We start from the raw sequence: 12,048 nt of genomic DNA, 5'->3' as shown, positions 1-12,048 counted from the left end.
GGCCACACACCGCAGGAGTTTCGTGGGGTTTTGAAACCTGGCGAAGCATTTTTAAGCAACTCGTTTGTTATTTCGATCGAAACAGGGAATTCTGCCTCAGATTTTGTGGGCAGAAGAGATCCTGGTGAAAATATATCCTTAATATGTAAATAATTCTGAGATGAGGGCTGAGCTGAGCCCCGGGGCGCGCTCCCTGCCTGCTCTGCACACAGGCAGAGCTCCACATGGGGATCGCCTTCCCGCTTCATCAATAAGTAAAGCTGGCACAGGGAGGAACAAAGTGCTTTCTCCTCCCTGCAAACTGTCGAGAGGGAGGCGATGGGAAAGGCAGGGAGTTGTGTTTCCTCCGCCCTTTGCTAGCTGCGGGGTCACATTCCCTTCGTCACCCACTCCTCTTCCCCCAGGGGTAACAGACTGTTCTCCTTGCTCTCTGCGTTGCACACGCGTGTGTACACATGCACACACGCCTGCCGAGGCAGGGGAGTGGTCCCCAGAATGACATCAGGAGCAATGAAAGGGGGACGTGTCGCTATAGCAACGAGGATGCTCTGGGGTTTCGGGGAATAAAGGCATCTGACACTCATTTTCCACCCTCAGCCCAAGCTGATGATGTGGCGGTGACCAGGTTGGGCTGATTTAAAAGAGCCTCCATTGGTCTTTGCTTTGTTAAAGCCAGGGCAGCGTCTGCTGAGAAATCTGCCTGCGGCTTAGATGTCACCAAATTCTGTCTCCACGTCCCTTCAAGCACTGTCCAGTGGCATCTGGCAGCGGGACATGGTGATGGGGCACCTGGAAATGCTCTGCAAGCTGCAGTGTAAGGGACACCCAGTTCTCCTCCGCTTTGCTGCTTCCCCCGGAGGCGCTTCAGGATTTTATTTCCCAGGAGGTCATGATGTGTCTTGGAAACAAGAGACAGCGGAAGGATGCCTGTTGTCTGAGGTTATGAGATGGAGAAGGTGCCGTGGCTTCCTTTCAAGTCTGAATCTGCAGGGACTCATTTCAGATTTATTTCTTGTGCCCCAGAAGGTTGGAAACCTGTTGGCAACCTTCCTGCTGCTTTTCGTGGCCAGGTGCCCATGCCGTGGCGAGCTGCTTTTCAGCATGTTCCTTGGAGAGGTGACAGTGCACGGCTGGGGGACGACCTGCCAGGCACAAAACAAGATTCACAAACACCCCACTTTCCTTTTGTGCAAGGGCCTTTTGCAAACACGGTGTGGGAAACAATATTCTCCAGCAGCCGAAGGGACTTGTGTGTAGTGGTTTCAGGTGACAGGGCTGCACAGGCACCTGCAAATGGCAGGATTTCCCCCACCCCCCGGGACAGCAGGGCAGCTGCTGATGGGACCTGCTCCTGGCTGGGGCTGGGCTGGGGACCTCCTATGGCTGCATGAGCTGGCCTGGGAAACCAGGACCCATGTCTGAAGAAGGTCTCTGCTTCCTCTAGTCCTGTGGTTCCTCTAATGAAAGGGATGGGGAACCTAAAGCCACACAGATGCTTGCACTGAACTGAAACGTGCAAGACGGGTCCTAGCGCAGAGCCAAGCCAAGATCCGCCTCCAAAGAGGGAGAAGGTTCCTCTCAGTGCCAGGGTGCGGGTGTATCAGCCTCGGAGCTGGGTGGTGATGCAGAGCCAGCCCAGAGCACTAAGGTCTAGCTGTGCCCCGAGGGAAAAGCAGGCAACACCCCACTCCATCCGAGGAAGAGCCTAGTTTTCCAGCTGAGTGCAGTGTGCCTACCCATAAACTACACCTGACCTTCTCAAGAAAAGCACTCTCAGGTGCTTTAATGACAGCTCTAATGACTCTCCGGCTGTGGGCTGATAAGAGGGAGGCATCAATGTGAAAATCCTGTTTTTCTTCCAAGGGCCAAATGCCATTTTCAATCAGCTATCCAACAGTCCTTGGACTTTTCCTCTTGGATAACCTTCCCACATAAACTTCCCAAGGGTGTTTTCATTCTTTCTGCCAAGGCTAGCCTGCTTACCAGAATGCAGAGCTATTAGTTGAAACTTTTCCAGATTTTTTTTTTTAAATTTTTTAATGATCTTTCAACAATGAACCACAAACCCACCGGGGTGTCTCACCCTCTCTGCCGCCGACAGGTCCCACGGTGTAAAAGAAAAAAAAAAAAAAAAAAACAACCCACCAATCTTTGAAACGAGGTGCTTTAAAAGCGTCCGTCAGGCAGCCGGGATGCCATTAACGGCTGCCCGCTGCCTGCGGCGGGCTCCTGGCGCCACCTGCCGGCTCTACGCCGGCCCCTCGCCTGCTCCTTTGCAAACCGGTGCCCAGTCTCCCGGCCGCAGCCCTTACTGGGAGCGGGTGCTGCCTCAGCGCCGGCTTTGGTTTGGGGAAGGGGGGGTTTCCCCTCTCAGGGAGCCGACCCCCGTCCCCCCCGGCAAGCCGAGGCAGGGGGAAGTGACCGTGGCCAAAGCCCGCATCTGTTTTTTCAGTTTCTCCTTCCCCCTCTCTTTTTTGGATGAAACAAAAAGCCTCCAGCTCCTGCCTGCTCCCTGCCCAGCCCTTGCCTTTCCCCCGTTCCTCTCTTGGCATCTCTGCTGCCACCAGGAGCATCTCTCTCAATTTTAATGCCTCTCCTTCCTGGAGAGCCCCGCCCGGGGGGTGTTTCAGACCAGAGCGATGGACCCGACACCACGATGTACAGCCTGGGTACATCGGCTTTTGAGGGGAAGGTGCTGCCTGCTTTGCCATCGAAGAAGAAAAAGCCAAGTGCCCCTGAAGTAGTAGAAGAGCAAGCCCAAAGAGCAGCCCTGTTGGCAGGACCCAGGGGCTGGGGGAGACGATGACCAGCAAAGAGCGTGGAACGGGCGAGCCGTAAACCAGGAGCTGGAGGCTAGGCCAGGCTCACTAACAACATCTGGGCCTGGGGCCGTTAAAGAAACTAATTCTTTGCTGCAGGGGCGGCAGGCCAAGTTCTCTGCAAGGGAAAAGGCAGCACGGTGCTCACCATCCGGCACAAGGGTGCTTTCCCACGGGCGGCTATTCAGGCCATCCTCTGCTCAGCAAATGACCCGAGGAAGGAGTCGCTGCTGTCCGCGGCGAACTGATACTTGGCCAGTTTCTATCCAGTGTCTGTGACGGCGGCTGCTTTCTCGTGTTTGCTTTCCTAAATGTCCTCTGGAGGCAAACCGGTTCGTGCAGCCCCAGAGGGACTTTCAGTTGATCTTTTTTTCTGCCCCCCCAGCAGGTATGCTTAAAACAAGCAGACATAATTAGGGTGGGAGCTTGGTGGGAAACTCAGTGTGGACAGTCAGCGTGCTTTTGACTGACCTCTGCGCATCCTTCCCTCGCTGCCTCCCGCAGCCCCCACACGCAACGTGTGCAAGATCTTCAAACACCTCCACTCCGCATTTTCTGTTCCCTTTTCAGTTCTGCTTCTCTAAAACTGTTGAGAGCGAAATAAAGAAGTTAGCTTGTTTCTAATCATCTCAAATACTTTCCAAACTTGCAATGCAAAGATTCACTTTGACACGATAAGAGCACCCAAGCCAGGGGGACATCTGGCAAGAAAAGAGGCTGGCAATAAATAGTGACACCGGTAGAAAATGCCTCTCATGTCCCCATGCCGGGGACAGCCAGCAAGGCTAGTCTGCTGCTCTCCCAGGTGAGCAGGAAGCCTTGCACTTTCCGGGTTGGCTTTTAAAGTCTCTGGCACAGAGAAAAAAGGTGAGAGAGAAGAGAGCAGGGATCACATGCAGACTGCAAGTGTGTTTGTACCAGTGTCATTGGCTTTGGAGCTGCACTGCTGCAAAAAAAATGTCAGCAGGTGCCTGTCAGCATCTTAGTAAGGTCAGCAGCTTCCTCAGCCGGGTAAAATCTGGGTCTTCCTGCTCTCTACAAACACAGAAAACTCCCCATCTGAGCACCCCACTTTCCCAACACACCATTCAAGGCAGGGAGCTCTATTTAGGATCAACCAAATAAAGCTCCTTTTGCCTGATGTTCACATCTGGGGGACTGATCCAGACTCATAGCAGGCTTTTCTTTCTGACCAGCCTGCGTATGAAGAGAAGCCCCCTGCGAAAAGGAGTTGATTGTGCTAAATGGCACCAGTTACCCACTCTGAGCCTTAGCAGGAGTCTGCAAAACCATGACTTGTTCCATTTTCTCCCCTCCGAAAGAAGGATGTGAGAACCACCTTTTACCGAGTACTCAGCACCGAGAAAACCCCAGGGGTGACTCAGGTTTTTGGGTGCTCATCACCCAGTGTGTGCTGAGCTATTCAGCCGTGTTGCCTGTTGGGTTTTGCTTTGCTATGTGGCGGATTAGTTGCTAAGTCCTCTTAAAAGTGCCATCGGTAGTGTAATAAGAGGGCACAGGCACACACCAAAGTGTGTGCCAGAGATGTTCTCTGCTGCAGGGTGTGGTTTTCTCAAAACGTTCCCAAATGTTAATGAAACCTTTAAGAAACCTTAGGCTGGAAGATGGTCCTCAAGCTGAGTGCTCTCATTAGTGAGGTTTATTGACGCAGCTTATTTCCTTACCCTAATGTGTTATTTGTATCTCATCTTTTCTATTGACCTGCAATTTCATGATGTGCTTAAATCCACTTAAGACAGGGAAGAGAAGAGACCATCCTGTGCTCTCTTTCTGTCCCTGGCACACGTTCCCTCTCCCTTCCTTTGTGTCACTTGCAGCAACGTGAGCCTGCAAACTTACTGCTTTTCCTTTGCAGGGTGAGTTTCTAGTTGGATGAGGAGCTGATCAGATCTACTCAGTGTCAGTCTGTTCCTGGACAGGGCAGTGGCAGGGCCGCAAGGCCAGGGTGCAAGAGCCAGCAGGGCAGCCCCTTCCAGCATCCTGTTCAGACACATGCTTTCACTCTGAACGTTGCTGTGGGCCCACAGAAACCTGATTGAGCCCTGTCTGGACAGACACACATTCATCCTACTCTGAAACACCTTTCAGGTTTGAGATTCCCCAGCCACTGGCTGAAGGATCGAAGCTCACTCTTGCGCATGACTGCTACTAGGTTGCTTGACTGCCAGTTTTTTTGGAGGGGGGTGTTTTAATTCTTCCCAGAGCTCAGCCACTGTTTGCAGAAGGGCAGATGGTGGCTTCTGACAATCCCCTAGTAGTCACACTGTAGCCTTGTTGGTCTGCTTACAAAAGGAAGATAACACCTCTACCTGGAAACCTTGTCTCTCTTGGTGATAACCAAATCCTTTTGCTACTTAACACACAATAAGGGTACCAGGACCTTTGAAGCCTTGCTCGAAACGGGGAAGGGCCTTTCCAATGAAGAAGCTGAAAAAAAAGCACCAGAACAGATAATGAACAGAGAAGTAGTATCTGCCCAGAAGCCAGGGGACTTCACTGGGATGTCCATAGGGTCAGCCAAGTCCTGCAGCTGGAATTCTGGAAGATCCACCTCTAGGAAATGGCACTGTTGCATCTTGGGAGCCTGCAAGGATGGGACATGCTTCTCCACCTTGGCAGCTCTGGATGCGGTGGGTCTCATCTGAAGGGTGTGTTCTGGAACGAGAGATGGTGTGTGACACAGGGCAGGAGGCTCCTGGTGTAAAACCCATAGGTCTCAGAGAGAGAGAAGGACCAGGTCCACCTTGGAGATCACCCGCTTTGTGTGGACACCTGTAGGAGGAACCACCATTACATGATGGTCTTTGAGTGCAGCAGGAGAACAATTCGACCTGTTGGCAGGGAGGCTGTCATCAGACGGGCTGTTCAAAGCAAGCTAGGAAAAGATTATGGGGAAACCCAGATGCTTTTGCTAGAAATCACTATAAATTCCACATATCTTCTGATTGCCCCAGGCAGCATCAGGAAAACCAAGTAAGAGCAAAATCTGTTTGCTTTCTAAGCTTCCCTGTGAAGTAGAAGCAGCTCAAACCTGATAATCCTCATTTTTATGGAAAAAGAGTTTTCAAATCTCTCAGGGTTAATTAACTCTCATTTGCAGATCTGTTAGCAAGGACAGAACATGGCTCTGAACCTTGTCCAACTAAAGGAGCACAGAGAGAGATCAGTTGCAGCTGAACAAAAAAAATTACAACCTGAGGGGAAGCAGCTGTTGGATAAGTTTTAAAGGGCAGCTGCAGGGTGGCCTAATGAAGGGAACTGGAAATGGGAAGATTCTTTTTTATCAGGTTAGTGGCAGGCTCTAGAGGGGTCCTGGGTCAGCTTCTCTTTCTCTGTCCTTCCACAAGTGGTGGATTTGACCCAGTGTGCTAAGCCAGGAATGACATTTGCTGTTCTTTACAGAGTGGTTTCCTGCATTTTTCTCTTTTCTCTGGGCTCAGCCATGCTTTTGTTCTGCAGCTGGCTGGATCACAGTGCCCAGGGTTGAGAGCTAACTCCTACGCCTCTGCCCTTCCCTGGGGAAGGATAAGAGGGGTTTTGTTTCTTCTCTGATGTTCACCATGGCAAACAAAGCTCAGCAGAATGGGGAGTTTTGATCTAGCTATTTCCTGGCTGTAGCTGAGCTTGTGTGGGTAAGTGATGCTGGCTTTTCTCAGGTCTGTGATTGACAAGTTGAGGGTTAAAATAAGCCTTTATTGAATCACTTCATTTTTGGGAAGAGGTGAAGAGCAAGTCTCAAAGACATACAGTAGGTGATAATCATGGAAATTGTGATCACCATGGAAAACCAGGCTGCAGGCTGGCAATACTTCATTAGTCACAGCACTGCCCATGGAATCCATAAAACATCTCTATCACCCTTTGTTTGATGTTTTGAGGAGATGTTCAAATGCCTCCCCAACTGCTGTTGGGCAAATGGTGGGAGGGATATGAAAGGGGAGGTTGCTAGTAGGGAAAGGTGCTGCTGAATTCTCCTCTGAACTCCAAAGGACTTGCATTGTATCTGTCTGCCCTACTCGTGCTGCAATCCGGCTGGCTTTTTTTTTTTTTCCCCCTGACGTGGAACATGCTTTTGCTCTATGAAACTGGAAGGTGAAGAAACAGTAAAAGAGGCTTGGGCAGTTTGACATGGGATTTCTCTGTCAGACATGGAGCATGCAAGGATGAACACTGCAGTGGGCAACTTGCTCCCAACCATTTAAACCTCAGACTTAGCTGGGACAATGGAAGAGGGAGATTGAGTCTCTGACTGTATTTTTAGCTTTTTGTACAAGAGGGCAGAGGGCAACTATTTAGATGCCCAAGGCTCTGGGTGTGGGCTGTGTGCCGCTGGTGACCCCAAGACAATGAAAGACCTTGTGGTGGAAGCCACAGTAGCTGGATTTGCCACTTCCCCCACTGTGTCCTTGTGACTTTGATTAATCCAAACTCACGCCAGTTTTGGCCAGTGGTTAGCTGCTGCTGCAAACTTCATTGAAAGCCACTGCCTGGCTTAAATGTCCTCGACCACGAGCGAGCAGCTGAGGCGAGATCACATGTGAAGAGGTGCTGCCTGATGCCTCCCGAGTTTGTGATCTAGAAAAGGGATTGCAGACTTTGCAACAGTATAGTGACCAGTGAGCAGGCAAGCAGCGGTCCCTGTGTGGTCCCTGCCTGACTTCTGGGGCTGCTTATTAAGATCTTGGACTATATGATCTTACCAATCTATTCCCACTCTTTTCCCTACACACCAGCTAACACCCTATTTACTCATCCAAATTTTTGAGGACAGCTTACTTGGACTTTTACTTCCAGTCCAGACTCTTCTGTTTTGTACCTTCTACCCCAAATAATATGTTCCCTTCAGTGCCTTCCCTTTTGCTTTGGATAATGAGGGAAGAGAAAGCAAGTATTTCAACAGCGGAGGAAATTGTATGAAGAAAGTCAGGGGGACGGGTGCCTTCTCAGTCTGGTTCCTTACAAGAGCCCTCGTAGGTTTTTGTCCCCTGCCAACTCCTATTTTTTTTTCTGCAAAGCCTGTAATACTTCGTGCTTTTTCTTAAAGCCATGGCTCCCAGAGTCCCGTGATTATCTAATCACTTCCGTGTGAGCTGAAACGAGTCAAAGCAGATTTTCCGTCTGCTCTGAAAGGGCTGGACTGAAACAGTCTGCACTGCTGAAAAAGCCTTTGGAGCTTCCAAATGTAATCCTTGAAAACCTGCAAAGCAGAAAGCAAAGAAAAGGAACTCAGCCCTGTATTTTGTAAAAAGCTTTTTGGTTTTGGCAGGCAAGTTTTGCCCATTTCTGGCTGACAGTGCTAAAAGCAAAGGGGTGGCATTTGGAGCTGCTGGTCCTGTGTGGAGAGCTGAGATGAGCCCAAAGACAATGGACAGGTAGAGGAGGAGGAGGTGGAAGATAAAGAGGAATGTGTTTCCTTTTACCTTGGAGTGAATGCATGAAAAAGAGGAATATCGTTGCTCTGTGAGACCTGAGCAATGCTCAGTTCTGCTCCCTGAGGACATAAATATGTGGTAGTAACACTTGCTCTGCCCAAGGGCTCTGTGAAGGGAAGATATCCTCCACTCCACACCAAAAATGACAATGAAAGAGAGACCCCAGTGTACTCTCTGGGGTGCACGCAAACTCCCTGCGAGTGCCTCCTGTGGGAAGTTGACAGAGCTGTGGTCTTCAGTCGTGTGCCCCAATGCCACCCTGCTGATGCCCCAGCAGCCTGCCAGGGGATGCATGGTGGGTGTCAGCCAGGGCTGGGTGTGGTGATTTCTTCCTTTAGGCTTTGAAAATCCAAACTAAAAACTTGCTTACTTTTGCAATGCCATCCTTTGAGAGGGGCCAGCTCTTAGAAATGGGCTGGAATGGTTTCTAAAAGGTTGGGATCTTTCTTTTTTTTTTGATAGAGGTGATGCACTAAAAAGCACCTTCTGGAAAGTGGTTCTTCTGTGGGATAGATGAGCCTGAGAAGAGCTGGCTGCTCTACAAAATGGTGGTGAGCTTCAATGCAACAGCACAATGCGACTGAGGGAGGGGGAGCAGTGCTAGGCAGGAATAGGTAAGGGCACTCTTCTGTTCACTCCTATCTTGTACTGCAGAAATCCTAAAAACCATCAAGCCTGCTCGTCTTATTGGAGAGGATTGTAGCTCCCAGTAAGCAGCCTGAGTCACCTGCTTTGAATCTTTATAGACAAGCTAGGAAAGCAAAGAGGTAGTGCTTCCTGGGGGCTGCTGGGGAGCTTTTTCTCTGTTGTAGGGAACCAAAGGTGTCTTAAAATCATCCTCCTCTTTTGCTGGGTCAGACTTTTATTTTCTTGGAATTTCTGATATATATTTTTAAATCTATTATTTGTTTTCCTTTATTTTCTTCCTGGGTAACCTAGATGTATATTTCTAATGTGCTGGGGGTTTTTTTTTTGGGGGGGGGAAGTAGGATTTACAGAAAAACATATGACTTTCTTTTCATAACTGGAAACGATAATTAAGCTGTTTCTCCTTCAAAGGTTGTTGCAGAGGTTTGGCTGCTTTCTTACTGCTTACAACTCTGAAAAGATGACACAATGAGAGCAGGAACAGGATTCTGCATCTTTGTGCATGGGCTTTACGAAGTGATGCTGCACTGTTGATTCCCCTGTTGATTTAGGAGGAATCACCTGCTTTTCTGGCGACTCTGTTGTTGTTCCAGGTCTTGTTAGTGCTGGTCAGAAATCCTGGTTCATGAGGGCAAAGCATTTATGGCTGCTGACTCTCTTTGTGTTGATCTACTTGGTTTGAAGTAACAGTTGCCCTGGGATATGGTCTGCCTTGGAATAGGGGTCTAATCCCCAGTAAGTAGTACCTAAAATGCTGAGGAAACCTTAAAACAAAATCCAGCTTGTAACTAAAATGTAATGCTTGTGACAGCTGACAAAGGAAACACTGAAATGAGAATTAGCTGCAGTGATTGGAGGCTTTATGTTATGCTTTGCTTGGAAAATGCAGTGCACTCGATGTGACCCCTTTTGATAATTAAGTTGTGGCTGAGCTGAACGTGGGAAGGAGCGTGGCCGGTGATCATGCCAGTGTTAATTGAGAGCTCTGCTGTGGCATAGCTGCCAAAAAGGGATGGTCCTCAACTGCTTTCACCCCGTGCTGCCACAAGCGTTCAGACAGCGAACTGGATCCAGGTGAAAAACTGCCCTTGGAGAGGAACGGATCACTCCTAAAGCCAGATGGGTCACCGGGCTGGGCAGAGTGCGTGGCTGTTTGTGATGATGTGAGGGGCTGAGAGGCTGGAGAAGTGTCTGGTTGCTGCTGTCTCGCTCCCACGACTCAGCTGGCTCATCGCATGGTGCTCTCTGGGCTGATTCAGGCCACTGATGCAGTAAAGAACCATCTGCTTCTGTGAATCAGGGTTTTTTGCTGCGTTAGCAAGCCTGGCACAGGGGCTGGCGAGCAACAGTGCCAGGAGAAGGGGGACATGCTGCTGTTCCACCTGTCCTGTCCACTCCCGGTGTCATCGAACTGCAGCTTTGCCCTCGGATGCAGTCCCTGCAGCATCGCCTTCTCGTTTGGAAAAATGCTCTGATGCTTCCTGCTCTGAGAAGTACGTCAGAGTGGGAGCTATTTCTCTGCAGCCTGTTAGTGGTGAGGAAGGGGGTGTGTGGTGGGGAGTCTGTCTCTAGTCCTGCCGGGACCCACAAGCCAAACCATTTGGTGAGTCACAGGGAGGCTGCTCTTGCTTGGGCTGGAACAAACTTCAGATGTGTCCAAGGCTCTTCCTGAGGCTGCCAAGCTGTAATTTGTGGCTGTCTTTGTTTCCTCTCTGACAGCTTGCTGCAGTCTGAGTGGAAATGCAAAATGGTCCAAAAGCTAGGCTGCTGCAGAAAACACCTCTATTGGTTTATTTTTTTTATTTTTTTGCAATAAGAGCACTTCTCCCACAGGGCTGGCTGCGGCAGGCTGCAAAACCAGAGCCTGCAGGGGCCTCTGGCTGGCCTCCTGAGATTGCCAAACAGAAATGTCTCACGTGCACCATTTATGCAAAGTAGGGAATTGGGCGTGAGGAGGGCGAGGCAACGGTGGAAGGAATTTATGTGCCGTAGGCATGACAAAACCAAGCATCAGGCTTTCTGGAGCCAGCCAGGCTCTGGTGCCAGCCCAGTCCAACTGGTTGATAGGGGAGGCAGGGCTCCTGGATGGCAGCTCCTGGAAAGTGAGTCATGTGTTTTGCTGCAGGAGAGTCCTTGGCTGCAGCTTTCCAGCCTGAGGGAGGACAGAATCTTCCTACTCACCTTTTCCATGCAGAGCATGTGCCTCCCAGAAAATGGGGCTAAAAATCAAGTTTAGGCCAGGAAGGCCCCCTTCTCTCCCAGCCACATCACAGTGACTCAGCTGTATGTGACTACTGACAAGCCATGGCCCTTCCTGGGAAGCCTCATCTGACACCTTATCTGAGAGGTTTATCGTCAGGAGAAACCCCAAATCTGAGCAGAATCTCACCAAAAGCGGAAGGTGGTAGGCAGACGGCAGACTGCTGCAGTTCGCGCACTCAAGTGCGAGGTCTCTCTTGATGCAGTTGGTCCTCACATCTCTGAGCTGGACCTGGTCTCAACAGGCTGAGCTGCCCTCAGGTTTCCCACTCTTGCAAACAATCCTGTTGTTGATGGCAGACGGTCAGTGCTTGAACTCTTGATGCCAGTTTATTTTTTTTTTCTAATCCCATTTTTAAGTGAGAACTAGCAGGCAGGATGGCTAAACCAGGAAAGATATGTCATGGTGAAAATTTGTCAGGAAGCTGCTGGCTAGATATTATATGCTCTGTACTTTGGAGGAAAAAAAAATTCCCAAATCAACTGGAATTGGAGAAGCTCTGGGGAAACCTGGGTTATCACGGGCAGTCTTGTTGCCCAAAATGAGAAAAGACTGGGGGTGGCACTTGTTATCTTGATGCTAGTCCCTCCTTACCCCTCTCCTTCAGTTCCCAGAAGAAAACCACCCTGCCTGCTGAAATAGCTCTCCTGTTCCAGACAGTCTTATTTAACCCCCCTTTTAAATATTCTTTACAAAGCTGGGGTTTTTTGTGTTCCTAAGCTAGTAGCTGACTGCTGGTTAGAAAGTCGAGATGCCTTGTCAACACTTTGTGTGCACTCCTGAGATAAGAGAGGCATGCTGAGCCCTGCCTAGGCAAGGTGGCTTTAGCACCAGAGTAAAGGTTGCTTGTTTAGTCTGGCTAAAATTG

Source organism: Strix uralensis, chromosome 7, assembly GCF_047716275.1.
Source record: "Strix uralensis isolate ZFMK-TIS-50842 chromosome 7, bStrUra1, whole genome shotgun sequence".
Classification (NCBI taxonomy): Eukaryota; Metazoa; Chordata; class Aves; order Strigiformes; family Strigidae; genus Strix; species Strix uralensis.
This window is presented reverse-complemented; position numbering follows the sequence as displayed.